General features: G+C 42.0%; 1 protein-coding gene across 5 annotated transcripts in view; it reads right to left on the bottom strand.

Annotated features, from left to right (window-relative positions):
- FER (FER tyrosine kinase) overlaps nucleotides 1–21,899 on the bottom strand; it is a 456,972-nt gene that overhangs the window by 31,147 nt on the left and 403,926 nt on the right. The window contains exon 17 of one of the 5 annotated variants that reach the window (XM_070794113.1): nucleotides 6,867–21,899. This exon is cut by the window's right edge and continues 23,516 nt beyond it. The exons of the other annotated variants lie outside the window; for them this stretch is intronic. The gene's annotated coding sequence lies outside the window, so the exon portion shown is untranslated. Of the gene's footprint in view, nucleotides 1–6,866 lie in introns of those variants that run through there. 5 annotated transcript variants of the gene reach the window in all.

The following is a 21,899-nucleotide window of genomic DNA, read 5'->3' as shown; positions in this document are numbered from 1 at the left end:
TTTCTCAGAATTTTTTCCATGCAACCCAGTCATTTAATTTCTAGACACTTACCCAAGAAAAGCAAAAACATATTCACACAAAGACGTATATGAATATTCACAGCACCTTTGTTTATAACAGCCCCCAAGTGGAAATAATCCATATATCATCAAACTGGAAACTGGAAAAACAAACTGTAACATAAAATGGAATGCTGCTGCTGCTGCTGCTGCTGCTGAGTCGCTTCAGTCGTGTCCGACTCTGTGTGACCCCATAGACGGCAGCCCACCAGGCTCCCCCGTCCCTGGGATTCTCCAGGCAAGAACACTGGAGTGGGTTGCCATCTCCTTCTCCAATGCATGAAAGTGAAAACTGAAAGTGAAGTCGCTCAGTCGTGTCTGACACTTCGCAACCCCATGGACTGTAGCCTACCAGGCTCCTCCATCCATGGGATTTTCCAGGCAAGAGTAACCAAAAGGTCTTTATAATTTGGCAGCAACTGAAAGCTACTACAGGTTTTAGAGAGTAGTTTTTTAGAAGTTGAGAAAATAGAGGCAGGGGTCTCTTGAATAATCTGGATGCAGAATCACTGGAACTATGAAGGTGTGTAAAGATGTGAGGCCCGATTTTAAAAGCAGTAAATCTTGACGACAGGAGGAGGGTTGAAGGAGCTGGATTAACATAAGTTTAAGGTTATTAGCCTTTGGAGGAGCCATATGAAGACAGCAGCTGTCAAGCAAAGGGGAAATTGAGTCAAACTGAGGAGTTTTTGTGAAAATAATGACTTCTGAGAAACTAATTCGAAAAAATTACAACAGGGCTGGTAAGAAGGAACAGATAAGGGGACCAAAATGAATGTGCATATTTGGAGATGCATTGGTAAAAATATATGCCAGAACTCCTAGGTGGTGTGTACTATGAAGAAGGAACAGGCCATGGGCAACAGGGGAGGAGGCTTCACTGGTGAGAGATGACTCAAGACCATTATCAAGGTTAACACGGATGAGTCCTTAACATGGAAGCCAGAAAGGACGGTATTCCGATGTGCGTCCCCCTGACTGTCAGTCATGGTTCCTCTGAGCTCACCCTGAATCCTCCCAGACTCAAGAGTTACCAAAGGCAGAAAAGATGTGTTCCTCCCATGAGTCCAGCTTTGAACCAATGTCTTCAGAGAGAGGAGAAAAGGTTTCAAAATTCTGACCCTGGGAGCTAGAGTCAGATATGTAAATAGTCTCATTTACCTGAAGCTCTAGGAAAGGATGAGCTACAGAGAGAGACAGGATGAGCAGCTGTCAGGCTGGGGCGGGAGGAGGGGGCTGAGCCCAAGGGGCACAGCAGACCTCAGGGTGATGGGCTTGCTCTGCTGGCAGCCGGTCTGCACACACTGGGGGAGACTCGCCAAACTGTACCCTCAAAACTGGTGCTTTTTCTTGTCTTCACATCACCATAAAGATAATTAAAAATATGTAGGGCATCTTAAGATACTTACAGGCTATTTCATCATTTTAAAGTTAATGGCATTATTTTTAATAAAGAACTTGGGACAGCATGTTACTTTGGGATGTCTTTATATGAGATTTCAAAATAATTAAGGGACCATACAGTCAAATAATTTATTTTTAAGTTAAACCAAGCAAATAAATGTATTAAAACATTGTCTCTCCTTAATCTGTGAAAATGCTTCTGAGGGTTAAGTGTTCTGCTTTCTTGACTATCTTGGTGAGATTTTGTTCAGTCACTTTCACAGGAACAGCATCAGTGTTTGCCCAGTATTTGTTAGTAAGGAGTAAGGCTTGGAGGAGAGTTTTGTGGCTCTTAAATGACTTTTTCTAATGCTGAGCAGCTAACTGGTCTTTATGTCACTTACAGTTTCTTTTATAAGAAGAAGTTTTCTTACAGGTCTTTTTTTTGGTAAAATAGTCAAATGAAAATTCAATAAACTATCTCTGTATTACTTTAAGGATTGTTGTTTAGTCGCTAAGTCATGTCTGACTGTTTTGCAACCCAATGGACTATAGCCTACCAGGCTCCTCTGTCCCTGGGATTTTTCAGGCAAAATCCTGGAGTGCGTTGCCATTTCCTCTTCCAGGGGATCTTTCCAACCCGGGGACCAAACCTGCATCTCCTGTATTGTGTCTCCTTTACTGTTGAGCAATCGGGGTAGTCTGTTTTAAGGATATTATCTCATAAAAATGGTGTCTACATTAATACCCAAATGAAAACCCTTTATTTTCCTTTAAGAGCTTAAAATGCCAAATTCTTACCAAAGAAGCTAAAAACTAGAACTCTTATAGCTTAGATATTGCTATGCTGCTAAGTCACTTCAGTCATGTCCGACTCTGTGAGACCCCATAGATGGCAGCCCACCAGGCTCCCCTGTCCCTGGGATTCTCCAGGCAAGAACACTGGAGTGGGTTGCCATTTCCTTCTCCAATGCATGAAAGTGAAAAGTGAAAGTGACGTCGCTCAGTCGTGTCCAACTCTTAGCAACCCCATGGACTGCAGCTTACTAGGATCCTCCATCCATGGGATTTTCCAGGCAAGAGTACTGGAGTGGGGTGCCATTGCTTTCTCCAGATATTGCTATACTACTAGGTATAACATAACTCATCATTTATATATTTTTTATTACTTCATATTTTTCAAAAGATACTAACAGTACAAAAACAACTTGAGAGCAAGGCATTTCTGAAAAAGTACAGACTTTTTTTAGACCATTGAAAATATTTAATAAATTCTTTTAATATTGTTATGGCCTCAAAATTAAAAAGTTTTAAAAAAGCATCCTAGAGAAAGTATTAGTAAATGATAATTAAACAAATAATGAACATTTTGCAAACACTGAAGCTGAAAGAGGAGTACATTCACCATATCAGTGTCATACTTTACATTAAGCAATTAGTCCTATTTTTAATCTTTTGCATTTACTTTGCTCCTGACTTCTGCACTTGATGTTTATGTATGATAGTCCCCCGAAAGCCTTTAGTGTACGCTGAAGAGAAAGAATTTGAAAAAGGTAATCATGCCAAGAGTGGGGGAAAACAAAATAATACATCAAGGTGTGGTTTCCCCCCAAATTCCCATATGCTGCACCCATCAGCCTATGAGACTCCCAAGAGAGTTAAGGTGCCGAGGTCTACTTTTAGCTTAAATTCAGAATCTAGATAGAAACATTCTCACAGTGTTTTTATCGAGTCACACAACTGGTCTGGTCCCGAAGGTTTGTCTCTCCCTTCATCTGTGAGCCAAAGAGTCGACATCCTGCTTCCAAAAGGAGACACAGAAAAGCGCGTGGGATGCTGTCAAGGGCTGCCAAGCCGAGCCTACTCTTCATTTTAAAATGAGACAAAATAAAGGCGACAGAGATGAAAACAAAATACCAAGACAGGGAGGAGGAGGCGCTGCGAAATAGGATTCTGGTGAATTAATTTGCTTAGGACAGGGAACTGAAGTCTAACAGCTCTCGGTTATGAAGCAAGGAAGAAGATGTATATGATGGACTAGTGTCTTGCACAGCCAGTTATGACTGGAAGCTTCCACAATAGGACTTTCTTTCTCATGCACCATTTACAAAGACTCTTTGCAGTTATGTCTGTAATATTCCTTCTAGGGAAGTTATTAGAACACCAACGCGGAGAGGAGATGAGGGAAGACTGACTGAACCAGCTCTGCATTCAGAAAGCAACAGGGCTACCCGGAGGCCAGCATTCTCAGCCCTGTCATCCGATTCTTCGCCACCTCCTCCCATGTGGTCTGCAGACAGAACCATCAGGATCTCGGAGTCTGGTTTCTGACTGAATCCCTAAGAGACACCCGTCCAGCTCCACAGGCTAACTTTTAATTGTAGGGGGAGAAAGCTATATGAGATGCCGTATTTCTTACTGTATGATATCTGAAAATAGTAAGCATGAATAGCATTCCAACGTATCATCAAATATTTGAGACAGAAAGATGCCTTGAGTTCATTTTCTTTCCTCTTCAGCAGATGCTCTTATAAGATTCAAGTTGGGACCAAAAAAAAAGAAAAAAAGATGCAGTCCTTTTCTTTGTCACTTTAATAACCATTGCTAGCAAAATAGAATTTCAATAGGCAGGTAAATTAAAACTAGTCAATGGCCTGTTATCAGTGCAGATGATCTGCTTTGTAGATTACTGCAGTCACATTCTATTTTTGCTGGGAGCCAGTAGGACAGGCTTGGGGAGGGTGGGCTGGGGCTCTTTACAGACTCCAGTCTGTGACTCTGCATTCATATTTTGACCTTCAAATGTCACCGAAGCATGTTTCCAAATAAAAGTGCTTTCTCCTGGCACCTATCTCAGCTATAATCCCTGAATCTCATTTTGGCAAACAGGATTCTTTTGACACCTTATAAAAATCCCTCCATCACTGACTCCATCCCACATTCCACATTATATGCTTCTTGACAATTATTGCCCTTAGTGTCTTATAAACTAACTTATATTTTTCTTGACTATGTGTATCATCTCCCCAGTAAGATTTCATGTTCTGTATAGAAATTAATGGTCGTTGTTTGAATTCCCATAACCATTCGTTCATTCATTCAGCAAGTAGTCATCTCTGCTCATAATGCCAGTTAGTTACTATGGGACCTGCAGCACATAATTAAAACATAATATAGAATATGGTTTGTTATTATGTAAGAAGGTCAAAATGGTAGTAGAGAGAAGGTAAATATTATTTCTGATTGATGGACCACAGAAGAATCTAAGATGGAAATAATGAGTTGAAACTCTTGAGGAAAGAGTAGGGTTTAAAAAACACTATTAAAAAAGCTGAAAATACCATCTATCACTTTCTTCCCTACTGTAAAAGCACCACCTATACTCTTATGAAAAAAATGGAAAATACAGACTGGACTGAAAAGGGGGAAAAAGCAGTCATTATCCAACAAGCCAGAGGCAGTGACTGTTCCCATCATGTTGATACACTGAAGTCCCCTGTTTTGCATGTTCATTTCTTAAAACTGTGATGAAACATACTGCAGTGTATCCTGTTTGTTTTATCTATTAATATATTAAATAACCTTTTCATACTATTCGTCCCACAGGATTATTTTTAATGACTTTATACTGCATGGATGTATCATTTTTTGAGATATTTTAACTTTCTAGGATGAAAAGGCTTCTGAAGGGAATGGACAGGGAAGGAAACGAAGGTTATTCTGAGCAGAAGGAACAATCTAAACAAGGACGCAGCCGTGGGAGAGCTCAGTGGCTGCAGGGGGCGGCGAGCCGTGGGAGAGTGCAGTGGCTGCAGGGGCAGCGAGCTGTGGGAGAGCGCAGTGGCCGCAGGGGCGGCGAGCACTGGGGCTTCTGAAGAGGATCAGGGGGCCCAAAGCCCATGAAGACTAGTTCTCAACTGTGAACGTGATCCAAAGGCAGCGTTGAGACGCTAAAGATTTCCTCAAGGTATCATGGGCGGAGCTGGATTTTATGAGAATACTGAAGCAAGACTAGATGGTGGACTGAAGGAGAGAAGAGAGGCCATACCTCTAGGAGGAGATTAATTCTGAAGTGAAGCCTTCTCCCTGCCACCATTTTCCACTTCATTTATTTCACAGACTCTCAGATTCTTTCCACAAAATACAGTACTTTTTAAAACAAGATTTTTTTCTTCCCTACTTGCTTCATCTAGCTAAATCCCACTCATTCTTCAAAACGTAATCAAGGACCGTTACCTTTGAAAAGTCTTTGCTGATTGTGCACCGCAGCCCAGTTCACCGTGTGTCTCACTGAACGCTAACCACAGGTTTACTTGTCTGACTCTGCCGTAACGTCAGCTCTGTGCAGAGCCTCTGATGAGACCCTGGCACCTCCACACCCAGGTACACGCCACAGAGTCATCCTCGATGCGTGTCTGCTGAACTGATGCATGAAGATTCCCAAATCCCCAGGATTCAGATGGTACTTAAATTCGGAAGCTAAATTTAAACTAGTGGTAGGCAAACTAAAATCTACAACTTTACAAATGACGAACTTTCACAAAAATGGGGAATCACTAAAGAAAGTAAGTTGATTATTTTTGGAGCTTATCCTCATAACAGGAAGTCTATCAAAGATAACAGCACTGGAGTGCAGAGGCTGTCTCCCTAGGGAACCGCTTTTAATGCTCAGTATCAGAAAAAAATGTCAGAACTCGTTGCCAGTAATCAAATAAGACCACTAGCAGTGTATACTCCTGCAGAAGAGTCCAACAAGAAGATAAATGGTTTAAAAAATATATAGTCCAGGCTTGAGAGATGGAGGGGAACAGAATTTAGAACAGTGGAGATTTCACAGCCTTCCCCTGTGGCTGATGACAGCAGTAAACTGCATTTTAAAGCGTTTTCACAGAAAAGTCACTCAGAAAATCGGTTATAACACTGAACCGCCGGCAGACTTAAAAACACAACAGTGTCTCTCGGAAGATAATGAAGACTTGATTCAATCTAATTGTGTATATATTTTCAATTCACTGAAAAATATTAAGTCCACAGGCTCCAGTGGCTTGTAGAGGGAGTAAACAGCTACACCTGGCTTCCAAACAATGTAACCAGCATGAAATCCAGGTAACTTAGCAGTTTTCAACAGACAACATGATATTTTGGGTTAAATGGCCTCTGAGAAATAAGTGGCTGGGTCTGTTTAGTACACTGACATATTACTAGTCTGCCCTGCCTCCTCCTGACTCTTTCCATTAGCACCTGGATGGAGAGCCGTGCCCCCGCCCCTCAGCCCGCTGCAGTCCCCCTGTCCCCATGACCTCACCCCTCCCTGGGCCCGTGATGACCTGCGTTCGCCCTGTCGCCTTACTGCACACGCGCGAGCCCCGAGCCCTCAGCCCACCGCAGTCACCCCCCACCCCCCCCTGCCCCGTCTCCACCACGTCACCCATCTCTGGGCCCTCAAACCCTTCCGCATCACTGTCCCCAGTGTGGTCCCAGGAGCTTCCCTTCTAGTCCAGAGGCTGCCTCTGGACGGTCTCTACTGTTCCACCTCTGATCACCACCTCCAGACTTGTGACTCCTAAACCTGGGTCTCCACCCCGGAGCCTCCTCTGTTCCAGAGCTTCCCCACAGGCCTGCAGACATCCCCATTTTACTACCCTTCAGAAACCTAAGGTTCATCAGGACGCAAGTGCGTCCTTCCTGTGTCCCTCTGACAAAGAGTGGCGCCCACATCCACGCCACTTCAGTCACACTCGAGACCGCCACGTTCATGTTTCGCTGTGTTTCTGCCCTTACATTCTACTAATGAAAAACCCTGCCCATCCTGCCAACTTAAGGCCTTTAAACTCATCAACTGCTCACTCTCTAATTCCCTTAGTTCAGCCCAGCCCTCTGCCTTCTGCTCCTCTCTAGTATTAGCTCCTTTCAGCCTGTTCTCTACACTGCAGACACTGATACTTATTAGTTCCTTTCAGCCTGTTCTCTACACTGCAGACACTGATACTTATTAGTTCCTTTCAGCCTGTTCTCTACACTGCAGACACTGATACTTATTAGTTCCTTTCAGCCTGTTCTCTACACTGCAGACACTGATACTTCCGTGAGGCAAACCTTACTTCCTGAACCCAAACTGCCCTCAGGAAAGGTCTGAATCCCTTAAAATAGCTTATAAGGATTTTCATGATTTAGCTCTAGTTTATTTCTTTGGATTACTATTATTATTATTTTTACTTTCTCCTGTTACTTACTTGTTACAAATCTTAACTACATGATCAGTGAGAACTCTTCCTTATCTGCTCCACAGGAATATCATGAGGAACTTTGTCAGACATCTTGATGAGATCCACTTACAATCACAGTGCCCTTAGTCTACTGGCATATGGATACTCTCAAAAAATGAACAAAAAGACACGTTCTTGACGAGTTCATGCTGTTCCTCTTACCATCACTCTCCCTTCTGTGGTCTCACAATCTATTTAAGGGTCCATTTGAGGATTTCAAGAGGGCATCATTGAGCTTACTGGTACAAAATTCAATTTAAGTTTTCATTCATGTGAATAATCAAGACAGTCTTTGCAGATTGTATAGTGTTTCAGCTCATTATCTGTTCTCTGTGAGTTTTTATATCACCACCAACAGTTTCAGTTCAGTTCAGTCGCTCAGTTGTGTCCGACTCTTTGTGACCCCATGAACCACAGCACGCCAGGCCTCCCTGTCCATCACCATCTCCCAGAGTTTACTCAAACCCATGTCCATTGAGTCGGTGATGCCATCCAACCATGTCATCCTCTGTTGTTCCCTTTTCCTCCTGCCTTCAACCTTTCCCAGCATCAGGGTCTTTTCAAATGAGTCAGTTCTTCACATCCGGTGGCCAAAGTATTGGAGTTTCAGCTTCACCATCAGTCCTTCCAATTTAGTTATCTTATCGTTGGGTTTTCTTTGTACCCTGGGCTGCGATTCGCCTCAGCCAGAAAACTCATTCTAAGCAGTTATGTTGGTACTTTCTTATCACTGCTGAACTGGGAGGACCTCTTAACAATGTTGGTCCCTTTTCTGTTCTCTCCTAACTTGCCCTGTCACTTGCTAAAACGATCACATCTTACCCAAGAAGAACTGGCTCTATTCTCCCTGGTCTGAGCATTACTCTCCACCAGAAATCCAGGTTTTTATTTTGATTATGTTTCATATTTTCAATAGCTTCATCTCATTTTAATTTTTAACCTGCTGATGCTGTTTTTACAGAGTTTCTCACTAGAAAGTATCTTAGGCAGTAACATATCAGTTACTTAAGATATTAACACATCAGTATCTGGTTCTTTCATTCCGAACATGGGGAAGACTGCCTTCTTCACCACATGACAAAGGAATGTGTGGCACGCGTCACCTTTGGGCTCAGGGGGTAAAAAGCTCCCCTCCAGCCACCCAGCTCTCCTCTCGCCCTGGTGACCACGGCACACCCTGCAATGGCGGAGGCATAAGCTGAAACCGCCCTGATCCCCAGGTCACTGCTGGGAAGGGAGCTGCTCTACAGGTACGGGACTTATGACAGATGTCCCATTAGCAAGAAATACTCTTTTAGGCAGTAAGCCCTTGAGATGTAGTATTTCTGTATTACTGCAGCACAGTTTAACTTTTCCTAGCTAATACAACATTTTTCATTTTTATTTCCAAATTTTAGTTTTGAAGGGCTCCTGATCCAATTGAGTCATTTTTTTCCCTTTAGGATTTTAAGATGCTAAAATAGGTTGAATAATTTAGTCATCTCTTATTCTCAAAGATATCCTTGTCCTAAACCCTGAAACCTGTGAATATGTTACCTTTCGTGGCAAAGGGATTTGAGATTTTGAGCTGGGGACGTAATCCCAGATTATCTGGTCAGGCTCAGTGTAATCACAGCCTTATGAGAAGGAGGCAGTAAGGCCATTCAGAAAAAGGGAATATGATAAAACACTACAAGCAGAGTTGGAGTGATGCACTTTGAAGACTGAGAGAGGGGCCCTGAACTATTAATGCAGCGGCCTCAGGAGTCTGGCAAAGGCAAGGAGACAGACTCTCCCCTGGAACACCCCAGCAGGAGTGCAGCCCCGCTAACACCTTGCCTGCAGCCCTGCGAGACCCACTTTGAACTTCTAACCTTCAGAACTCTAAGAGAATACATTTGTGTTGCATTACATCAATAAGTTTGTGGTGATGTTATAACAGCAACCGGAAAGTAATTCAGATGTTGAATAGTACTTTTCCTTTCTCTGAAAATTGTGGAAATGACTTTCTAAAGTCTGACGTAAACATGTCTAAGTAAGAATGACGTCTTAAACTACTCTTCTTCCCTTTCTTTTCCAAATATGAACAGTGTGTGTGTCAGTTGCTCAGTCATGTCCGACTCTTTCGACCCCATGGACTGTAGCCCACCAGGTTCCTCTGTCTGTGGGGATGATACAGGCAAGAATACTGGAGTGGGTTGCCATTTCCTCCTCCAGGGGAATCTTCCTGACCCAGAGATCGAACCTGGATCTCCTGCATTGCAGGCAGATTCTTTACTGTCTGAGCTATCAGGGAACCCCTAAATACGAATAGTAGGTGCTACTGGATATAAGTTTCTACTCCCTGTATTCTTAAACCTACCGATTTTACCATTTTCATCTTATGGACATGGGTTTTGCTTATTTTTTATTTACTATAAAAAGATTTCTCTCCTCCTTTTATTTTTGAATTATTTATTCTATCTTCCCCAGTCATATGGAACACAGAAATCAGTTCACAAGTGCTCACCTTATATACTGTAAAGATCACCTTGCGTGTAATAGTCCCCTCCAGCGTGCAAGCATGATGATGCCCTCCAGCAGCAAAACAAATATGGTACAATCTTTGGAGGCTTTTTCCTATTCCTTCAGTTTTCATACCTCTGGTAAACGTTCAGAAATGTTATATAGACACCCCTGACACCTGATGAGAAGATGTATGATGACCAAACATCTGTTACACCTGTTTTCTGATTCCAAGTGGCAGACTTCTAAGAACTAAACTCTTAAGCAGGCTGGACCTACCTAACTTTCCAAGAGTCTGTGATTTTGCCACTTTCCACAAATGTAAGTGTCAGTACCCTTGCTAGTTTCTGGAAACCTAGAGACCCTTAAATATAAACCAGTGACTGGAGGAAACATCTGCTGACGTCAGCAAGGAAGGTCACTGAGAAGAGACTCATTCACTGCTCCTCTGCTAGCTGATGCTTTCTGCTGCTCCCAGTCAAACTGTACACAATACTTTGGGGCTGAGACCTTAATTTTTGAGGTTCTAATAGCTGAAGAGACTTTTCTAAGGTGAAAGATAGCACATTGGAACTAAACTCATGTGTTTAGCCCCTAGGATAAATGATCTTGACCATCTTCAACTATGGTTACTGCAAAATTTCAGAAAAGCTGTACAAACTGACAATCCTTATATTGATTTTCCCTCAGAACAGGAGATATCACAGTAAACCATACATTGGAAGATACTTTATAAGGAGCTAAAATAATGCAATCATTTGCTTTCTGATTTTAGAAATCAACTTGGGATGAGACCTGGAAAATGTTTCTGAATGTCTGTAAAACATGTCCATAGGACTGTCTCTGAAACATCAGAAATATGAACTCTGTTTTGAGATGATGTCAGATTATGCATTGACCACAGTTATTGTAACTTTTCTGACAGAAGATGACAGCTGTTAAAGTAATGACAACATGAATTTATAAAGGTTTCTTTGCTGGAGAAATTTCTTCCGGGGTCAAGTTCACTAATTTTGGCTACTGAAATGCCTTAATCCATCAATGAAGGAAAGTGTCTCCTATTAGTGAAAGCAAAACAGAAATTACACACCCTTGACATGTTTTATAACTTTGCATATTTTTTCATCTTTTACCTGGGTAAGTGTGTGTCTGTAGCTTTGGCATTCTTGCCTCAAGAACCCCATGAACAGTGTGAAAGGCAAAACAACATGACAATAGAAGACGAGGCCCCAGGTCAGTAGGTGTCCAATGTGCTATGGGGAAGAGCAGAGAAATGGCTCTAGAGAGAATGGAGAGGCTGGGACAGAGTGGAAACCATGCCCCGTTGTGGATATGTCTGGTGGTGGAAGTAAAGCCCGATGCTGTGAAGAACAGGATTGCACAGGAACCTAGAATGTCAGGTCCATGAATCAAGGTAAACTGGATGTGGTCAAGCAGGAGATGGCAAGAGTGAACATCAACACCTTAGGAATCGGTGAACTAAAATGAACATGAATGGGTCAATTTAATTCAGATGACCATTACACCTACTACTGTGGGCAAGAATTCCTTAGAAGAAATGGAGTAGCCCTCATAGTCAACAAAAGAGTCCGAAATTCAGTACTTGGGTGCAATCTCAAAAACGACAGAATGATCTCGGTTTGTTTCCAAGGTAAACCGTTCAACATCACAGTGATCCAAGTCTACACCCCCTCACCAGTAATGCTGAAGAAGCTGAAACTGACCGGTTCTGTGAAGACTTACAAGACCTTCTAGAACTAAAACCAAAAAGAGATGTCCTTTTCACCATAGGGAATTGGAACACAATAGACAAGGGACATCCAGAGTAAAAGTAAAGTTTGGCCTTGAAGTACAAAATAAAGCAGGGCAAAGGTTAACAGAGTTTTGCCAAGAAAACGCACTGGTCATAGCAAACACCCTCTTCCAACAACACAAGAGACGACTCTACACATGGACATCACCTGATGGTCAGTACTAAAATCAGATTGATTATATTATTTGCAGCCAAAGATGGAGAAGCTCTATACAGTCAGCAAAAACAGGACCGGGAGCCGACTGTGGCTCAGATCATGAGCTCCATATGGCAAAATTCAGGCTTAAATTGAAAGAAGTAGGGAAAAGCACTACACCATTCAGGTGTGACCTAAATGAAATCCCTTATGATTAAACAGGTGTGACCTAAATGAAATCCCTTATGATTAAACAGGTGTGACCTAAATGAAGTCCCTTACGATTAAACAGCGCAGTTGACAGACCAGGTAGACAAAGTGCCTGAAGAGCTGTGGATGGACGTTCGTAACACTGTACAGGTGACCAAAGCCATCCCAAAGGAAAAAAACACAAGAAGGCAAAATGGCTGTCTGAGGAGGCCTTACAAATAGCTGAGAAAGGAAGAGAAGTCAAAGGCAACGGAGAAAGGGAAAAATACCCAACTGAACACAGAGTTCCAGAGAATAGCAAGGAGAGATAAGAAAGCCTTCTTCAGTGATCAGTGTAAAGAAATAGAGGAAAACAACAGAACGGGAACAACCAGAGATCTCTTCAAGAAAACTGGAGATAACAAGGGAACATTTCATACAATGATGGGCACAATAAAGGACAGAAACAGCAAGGATCTAACAGCAGCAAGGATCTAACAGAAGCAGAACAGATTAAAAAGAGGTGGCAAGGACACAGAAGAACTATACAAATAAGATCTTCAGGACCCAGATAATCATGATGTTGTAATCGCTCACCTACAGCCAGACATCCTGGAGTGGGAAGTCAAGTGGGCCTTAGGAAGCATTACTATGAACAAAGCTAGTGGAGGTGACGGAATTCCAGCTGAGCTATTTCAAATCCTAAAAGATGATGCTATGAAAGTGCTGCACTCAATATGCCAGCAAATTTGGAAAACTCAGCAGTGACCACAGGACTGGAAAAGGTCATTTTTTTAATCCAATCTCAGAGAAAGGCAGTGTCAGATAATGTTCACACTACCATGCAGTTGCACTTATTTCACATGCTAGCAAGGTAATGTTCCAAATCCTTCAACCTAAGCTTCAACCATACATGAAGCAAGAGATTCCAGATGTACAAGCTGGGTTCAGAAAAGGCAGGGGGACCAGAGATCAGACTGCAAACACTCACTGGATCATGGAGAAAGCAAGGGAACTCCAGAAAAACATCTACTTCTGCTTCATTCACACAAGAAAGCCTTTGACTGTATGGATCACAACAAACTGTGGAAAATTCTTAAAGAGACGGGAATACCAGACCACCTGACCTACCTCCTGAGAAACCTGTATGCAGGTCAAGAAGCAATAGTTAGAACTGGACATGGAACAATGGACTGGTTCAAAATTGAGAAAGGAGTATGTCAAAGCTGTATATTGTCACTCTGTTTGTTTAACTTCTACACAGAGTATATCATGAAACATGCCGGGCTGGATGAATCACGAGCTGGAATCAAGGTTACGGGAGAAGTATCAGCAACCTCAGTCATGCTGATGATACTTCTCTAATGGCAGAAAACAAAGAGGCCCTAAAGAGCCTCTTCATGAAGGTGAAAGAGGAGAGTGCAAAAGCTGGCTTAAAACTGAACATTCAAAAAACTAAGATCATGGCATCCAGTCCCATCACTTCATGGCAAATAGATGGGGAAAAATGAAAACCATGACAGTTTTTATCTTCTTGGGCTCCAAAATCACTGTGGATTTGACTGCAGCCATGAAATTAAAAGATGCTTTCCTTAGAAGAAAAGCTATGAGGAACCTAGACAGTGTGTTGAAAAGCAGAGACATCTCTTTGCCAAAAAAGGTCCATATAGTCAAAGCTATGATTTTTCCAATAGTCATGTATGGATGTGAGAGTTGGACCATAAAGAAGGTTGAGTGCCAAAGAATTGATGCTTTCAAACTGTGGTGTTGGAGAAGACTCTTGAGAGTCCACTGGACTGCAAGGAGATCAAACCAATCAATTCTAAAGGAAATAAACCCTGAATATTCATTGAAATATTCATTGGAACTCTCTCTCTCCTGCATGCATAGGTTCTTTCTCTCTCGCTTTCTCTCTCTACCCACCGCCACCCCCCATCCCCACCACGCACACAAGCTGGCACATTCCTCCACTCTCTTCTCTTCTTCGGGGATGGATTCTCCCGCTATCTTCTAAATAAAATAGAGCTGTAACACTGATTTGTCTAAGAGCTATGACACGGTTTGTTCAAGACCCAAGAGCTGTGATGCACCGAGGGCTTTAATGTCCGTTGCTCCAAACCGTCGTTGTGACGAGACAAGAACCGAAAACCATACACTCGCCTGACATCTCTGGTGCCCTGACTCGGATTTAACCTGACTGAAACAACCTCCGCACAGCCCCTGCAAGGAGGAAGCCAAGAACAGCAGGAGCCCAACTCAGCGCAGAATGCAAAGAAAACCCAGTGCAAGGGAACTGACAAGAGGCCTATCGTGCTGGAGACCAGGACAGCGAAAAACGAGCTCAGCAGAAAGCTCACGCAGCTCTGACCTCCAGTTAAGGTCAACAAGCTACAAGATGTGGTCCCAGTTCAACAAAGATACAGAACTACAGCCTACCATGGAAAATACCACTCACCCTTAAATGGACACCGCTATGAGGACTCTGAGGCCTGAGACTAGCAAAAGGGGGAGGCCCAATACCCCTCGCCATCCCAGTTCAGCAGGAAGTAGTCAGAAAGACCTCAACGCCCCTATTCGCAAAGAATTGGGCCTCCCATCTCTTGAGGGGCGAATGTTAGGTAGTTAGAATAGGACAACGGAGTTCAAAATGGCAGTGGCTAAAAGATAAGGATGGAGAAGGCAATGGTGCCCCACTCCAGTACTCTTGCCTGGAAAATCCCATGGATGGAGGAGTCTGGTAGGCTGCAGTCCACGGGGTCGCTAAGAGCTGGGCACGACTGAGCGACTTCACTTTCACTTTTCACTTTCATGCATTGGAGAAGGAAATGGCAACCCACTCCAGTGTTCTTGCCTGGAGAATCCCAGGGACAGAGGAGCCTAGTGGGCTGCCGTCTATGGGGTCGCACAGAATCGGACACGACTGAAGTGACTTAGCAGCAGCATTCATTGGAAGGACTGATGCTGAAGCTCCAACACTTTGACCACCTGATGTAGAGAGCCAACTCACTGGAAAAGACCCTGATGATGCGAAAGGCTGAAGGCAGGAGGAGAAGGGGACGCCAGAGGATGAGATGGTTATATAGCATCAGTGGCTCAATGGACATGAGTTTGACTCCAGGAAATAGTGGAGGACAGAGGAGCCTGGCGTGCTGCAGCCCATGGGGTTGTAGAGTCAGACACGACTTGGTGACTGAAAACAACAGATAGCTTTTGTACCAGTTCGTAAATTTACCAATCCACATTTTTTTCTTCTGTTAAACAAGAGTCCTTATTATGGTCTTTGAAGTGATAATTCAGTATATTCTATGTAAAACAGACAACCTAATTTTAAAGTTGATCTTAGAAGTCTTACCATATATTCAGTTTGACCGAATTGAAATGTGCAATTCTAGTTCTTATGTCTCAATGTGGTCTTTGAAAAAAATATGACCACTAACGCTGAGATGCTCAGTTGTGTCCCTAAGGACTGCAGCCCACCAGGCTCCTCCCTCTGTCCATGGATCTACTAACATGCAAAAATAGAAAAAACAAATATAGACAATGTTCTTTAAAAAATTTTTGAAACCTCATCAAAAATGTATAGCATAGCAGAAAGTATCATTCAATGAATTATAACAATTTTCTGTCCAGCAGGGACATTTTAGACTAGTTTTCCATTTTCAAAGGGAAAAAAAAATAGTTGAAGATACAAGCTTTCCAAATACTTGTCTATAATTCATTATTTTATAGAGTCCATCACTTATTTCCAGTATAATAGCCACTTTGTAAAATGTCATTTTGATTATCTTGAACTATTTTAAACACCCTGTTAGATGATTCAGAGATAAGTATGAGAAATTCGCAGTGGGCTCTACTTCAAGGTGTAATGATTACGATGTCACAAATAGATTACAGATTGTTCTAATAATAACAAAAGAGCAAAGACACCCGAAACATCATTTTTACTAGCTTCTAGGTAAATTTATATGCATGGAGAGTACTAATGATAGTGATTAAAACAAGTATCACTTTAAAGATATATATAAGATATATTGCTGAAAGTAACACAACTATACTCCAACATAAAATACATATATTTTTTAAACTGTTAAAAAGTAAGAAGGTTTCTTCTCACTTGCTATCTGCTGCTTTGAGAATATTGATTCCTTCTTGTTCTGTCTTGTCTGTTTTCTCAAAGTACCTGTTTCTTCTCTTCCTGGTCTACACTCTTGCCATGGTCTTTTCTAATTTGCTAATTCAACTTTGTGAGAACTTGAAAAACAAACTTAAGAGGCTTATGTTTGAGGTTAAAAATAAAGATGCTCCAAAGGAAAACTCCCATTTCAAAAGTGTGGGAGTTTCTATGCTGGGGATTTTATGCAATTTATTTAGACTTCAGAGTTCTTTCATGGAGTATTTCCCATTCTTAACTGTGCTGTGGATAGCTGGAGTTGCTGATTAATCGCATGTTAGGTAAATGAGCTATTACAGATTCCGGCACTCAAGTGTATGTAAGAGGTGCCTCTACTCTGCTTAACCATATAAATGTGTATGACATCAAAAAAGTCTAATGTCAGCATTTGTGTTCCACTAATGAGCGCTGAAGAACTGATGCTTTTGAACTGTGGTGTTGGAGAAGACTCTTGAGAGTCCCTTGGACTGCAAGGAGATCCAACCAGTCCATTCTAAAGGAGATCAGCCCTGGGATTTCTTTGGAGGGAATGATGCTGAAGCTGAAACTCCAGTACTTTGGCCACCTCATGCGAAGAGTTGACTCATTGGAAAAGACTCTGATGCTGGGAGGGATTGGGGGCAAGAGGAGAAGGGGACGACGAGGATGAGATGGCTGGATGGCATCACTGACTTGATGGACGTGAGTCTGAGTGAACTCCGGGAGTTGGTGATGGACAGGGAGGCCTGGCGTGCTGTGATTCATGGGGTTGCAAAGAGTCAGACACGACTGAACGACTGATCTGATCTGATCTGATCTGAATGGGCATAATTTGTAACTAACACTAAATCATTGGGCATTTTGGTTTATTTTCCCAGATCTTTCCATTCCTTGTTGGGCTATCATGAATAAGGCTGCAAGGAACGTGTGGTCACACACATCCTCTTGCTCTTCTGTAGCTGGTTTCACAGAGTATATTAATGGAAGTGGAATATCTGGGATGAAGCAAACAAACCTGCATGACTTCAGGGACATATTCTAAAGTTATGGCCCAAAGAGGCTGTGCAATTGCACTCCCACCAGGGCCGTATGCATGTCTGTACATGGATTCACAGCATGCTTTTCAATTCTTTCCAATGTGCAAGAGAAAAATGATATTAATTTTTAACTTGCATTTTTTATGACTATGGGACTTTAACATTTTTTCAAATATGTTACAACTTTAAATATATTCATGTGTTAAATTCTCCTATTTTGGAGGGGCATTTGCATCATCATTTTTCTGTGAATAACCTTTTCGTCATTTTTCAATTGCCTTTTCATTGCTTTACCAATGTTTCCACCGAGTTGTTTACTTTTTATTCATTTATAAATAGTCCTTATGAGTAAAAGATATCATCTGTCTCATATATATTTTCCCAACACTTTGGTCTCAATTATATTCTCACTGTTTAAAACAAAACATCAATTGTCTCTTAATTGCTCCTTTATCACATTACTGAATCCTTTGATACATTTTCAAAGACTTCTCTCTGCTTTTTAAAACAGTCTCCTTTGCACTTCTTCCCAGCCCATCAGTTCTGAGATAATGACGCATGCAACATGGAGAGCTGAGCTGTGCCAATCAATGCCATACTCGCCATATGGAGCATCCTTTAAACGCTGCCGTTCACTCTGTCACTACTTCATCTGTGACATGTGGGTTGGGAAGGACTTTGTGTCTTTTTGAAGCACACATAATTATATATGATGCCTTACAAATCATAGGTACTTTGAACAGGTTGAATGCATGGATGAATGTCACAAAAACATAGTTTAGAAATTCTAACATATAAGTAAATGTTACCGCAGGTAGAAAGGTAAAAAAAAAAAAGCCAGGTAAAACAATTATGAAAATGAAAGAAGAGATATAGATAGATATGCTATAAGCATGAACAGATTAATAGTCAATAATAGTACTCATGTCAGCAGCCTTGGAATACAGATATTTAATCTCTCTACTGACAGTTGGATTACATCAGGAGTCTTCTACTTTTGTTTCTGAGATGGGAAGGGGCTGGACCTAAGTCTCTACTTCATGGCTGAAAAATATTTTAAAACTCCTAGAAAAGTGCTGAAAACTAAAGATATTTTGGCTGAAAATATAAACCAGACTCCCTCTTTTGTTGTTTATTGTCATATAATTATGATGAAAAAGTGTTCTTAATTTTCCTGAGGAACATACCATATAGTTTGTCACTGCTTTCCTGGTATGTTACCTGTACATATATTAAAAAGTAAATACTGAGATGTAAATCACCTAAGTTTCTCTATCTCTCTGTTATTTATACAAAGTTCTGAGAGACTATTATTGTTTTTCTAAACATAATAATATACAGTTTATAAACTGTAAGGTCTGTTTTGCAGGCAGCCAAATAACTTCAGCCCATTTACTCAAGGCCTTAAAAAAAAGCAGGCAGAAACACATTAACATACATTTCCTGAGAAATGCAGTATCAATGCGACAATAATAAAGTTCCAGTAACAACAGTTTCTATGTATACAGCCTCTCTCGTCTACAAATCTCAAAAAAAACCCAAAAACCCAACCTCAGAATAATCTCAGAAAATGTTCTACCTCACTTGAATAAAGGTCCCCTGGAAAGCACTATTTTGCTTCTGAATGTTAGATGTTGCCAGCCCTCAGGATGGCCCCTGGGTCTGCCTCCATGGAAAGATACCAAGCACTGGCTGATGCCATGTATTGCAAAGCATAAATGAGTGATTTAAGGAGGGGTGAGGACCATCCTCATGGAAAAGAAATGCAAAAAAGCAAAATGGCTGTCTGGGAGGCCTTACAAATAGCTGTGAAAAGAAGAGAAGCAAAAAGCAAAAGAGAAAAGCAAAGATATAAACATCTGAATGCAGAGTTACAAAGAATAGTGAGAAGAGATAAGAAAGCCTTCTTCAGCGATCAATGCAAAGAAATAGAGGAAAACAACAGAATGGGAAAGACTAGAGATCTCTTCAAGAAAATCAGAGATAGCAAAGGAACATTTCATGCAAAGATGGGCTCGATAAAGGACAGAAATGGTATGAACCTAACAGAAGCAGAAGATATTAAGAAGAGATGGCAAGAATACACAGAAGAACTGTACAAAAAAGATCTTCACGACCCAGATAATCACGATGGTGTGATCACTCACCTAGAGCCTGACATCCTGGAATATGAAGTCAAGTGGGCCTTAGAAAGCATCACTATGAATAAAGCTAGTGTAGGTGATGGAATTCCAGTTGAGCTATTCCAAATCCTGAAAGAGGATGCTGTGAAAGTGCTGCACTCAATATGCCAGCAAATTTGGAAAACTCAGCAGTGGCCACAGGACTGGAAAAGGTCAGTTTTCATTCCAATCCCAAAGAAAGGCAATGTCAAAGAATGCTCAAACTACCGCACAATTGTACTCATCTCACACGCTAGTAAAGTAATGCTCAAAATTCTCCAAGCCAGGCTTCAGCAATATGTGAACCATGAACTTCCAGATGTTCAAGCTGGTTTTAGAAAAGGCAGAGGAACCAGAGATCAAATTGCCAACATCTGCTGGATCATGGAAAAAGCAAGAGAGTTCCAGAAAAGCATCTATTTCTGCTTTATTGACTATGCCAAAGCCTTTGACTGTGTGGATCACAATAAACTGTGGAAAATTCTTCAGGAGATGGGAATACCAGACCACCTGATCTGCCTCTTGAGAAATCTGTATGCAGGTGAGGAAGCAACAGTTAGAACTGGACAGGGAACAACAGACTGGTTCCAAATAGGAAAAGCAGTTCATCAAGGCTGTATATTGTCACCCTGTTTATTTAACTTATATGCAGAGTACATCATGAGAAACACTGGACTGGAAGAAACACAAGCTGGAATCAAGATTGCTGGGAGAAATCTCAATAACCCCAGATATGCAGATGACACCACCCTTATGGCAGAAAGTGAAGAGGAACTCAAAAGCCTCTTGATGAAACTGAAAGTGGAGAGTGAAAAAGTTGGCTTAAAGCTCAACATTCAGAAAACGAAGATCATGGCATCTGGTCCCATCACTTCATGGGAAATAGATGGGGAAACAGTGGAAACAGTGTCAGACTTTATTTTTCTGGGCTCCAAAATCACTGCAAATGGTGACTGCAGCCATGAAATTAAAAGACACTTACTCCTTGGAAGGAAAGTTATGACCAACCTAGATAGCAATATTCAAAAGCAGAGACATTACTTTGCCAACAAAGGTCCATCTAGTCAAGGCTATGGTTTTTCCTGTGGTCATGTATGGATGTGAGAGTTGGACTGTGAAGAAGGCTGAGTGCCGAAGAATTGATGCTTTTGAACTGTGGTGTTGGAGAAGGCTCTTGAGAGTCCCCTGGACTGCAAGGAGATCCAACCAGTCAATTCTGAAGGAGATCAGCCCTGGGATTTCTTTGGAAGGAATGATGCTAAAGCTGAAACTCCAGTACTTTGGCCACCTCATGCAAAGAGTTGACTCACTGGAAAAGAGTCTGATGCTGGGAGGGATTGCGGGCAGGAGGAGAAGGGGACGACAGAGGATGAGATGGCTGGATGGCATCACGGACTCGATGGACGTAAGTCTGGGTGAACTCCGGGAGTTGGTGATGGACAGGGAGGCCTGGCGTGCTGCGATTCATGGGGTCGCAAAGAGTCGGACACGACTGAGTGACTGATCTGATCTGATCTGAGGAGAATGCTTAGAACTCAGGCAAGAACATATTTGTAAAGCAAACATAAAGCACTGAAGCACATTATTTGAAGGTAAACTTAGCTTCATAAAATCATATGAAAAATAATTTTACACATCTTGTTTCCTTATCAGGATGTTAAAAAAATTTTTTTTTCATATAGTGACTCAGATAGTAAAAAAATCTTTCCTGCAGTGTGGGAGACATGGGTTCAATCCCTGGGTCGGGAAGATCCCCTGGAGAAGGGAATGGCAACCCACTCCAGTATTCTTGCCTGAAAAATTCCATGGACAGAGGAGTCTGGCGAGCTAAGGTCCATGGGAATGCAGAGCTGGACACGACTGAGCAACACTTTCACTTTTCCTTCTCTATGTCACTGCAGTAAAGCTCTATAAGGAGATGTCTGCTGGAGATTTCAAAGAGAACAATTCCTTTGGGGCGACAGTCCAGTTCCTCTTTTGACTGCGCAGGCTCGTGTGAGGGTCACCTTGTCTCGCTGGGTAGTTAGTGGTATGCGCATGTGCAACCCTGGAGCTATGAGAACGTTTACACTGCAGGGAGAAACCGCCTTTGGCCAGGCAGAGCTTTCTGTAGCTGCTCGCTGCACACTATGAACACAAACGTGCACTCCTGTCTATAAGAAACATGACAACAGAAGTTCAGTTAGGTTTTCAATCAATAAACAATCCTCCTCAGATTA

The sequence above is a fragment of the Bos indicus genome, chromosome 7 (assembly GCF_029378745.1).
Source record: "Bos indicus isolate NIAB-ARS_2022 breed Sahiwal x Tharparkar chromosome 7, NIAB-ARS_B.indTharparkar_mat_pri_1.0, whole genome shotgun sequence".
Classification (NCBI taxonomy): Eukaryota; Metazoa; Chordata; class Mammalia; order Artiodactyla; family Bovidae; genus Bos; species Bos indicus.
The sequence above is the reverse complement of the archived record's forward strand: the minus strand, read 5'-3'. Positions and strand labels throughout refer to the sequence as shown.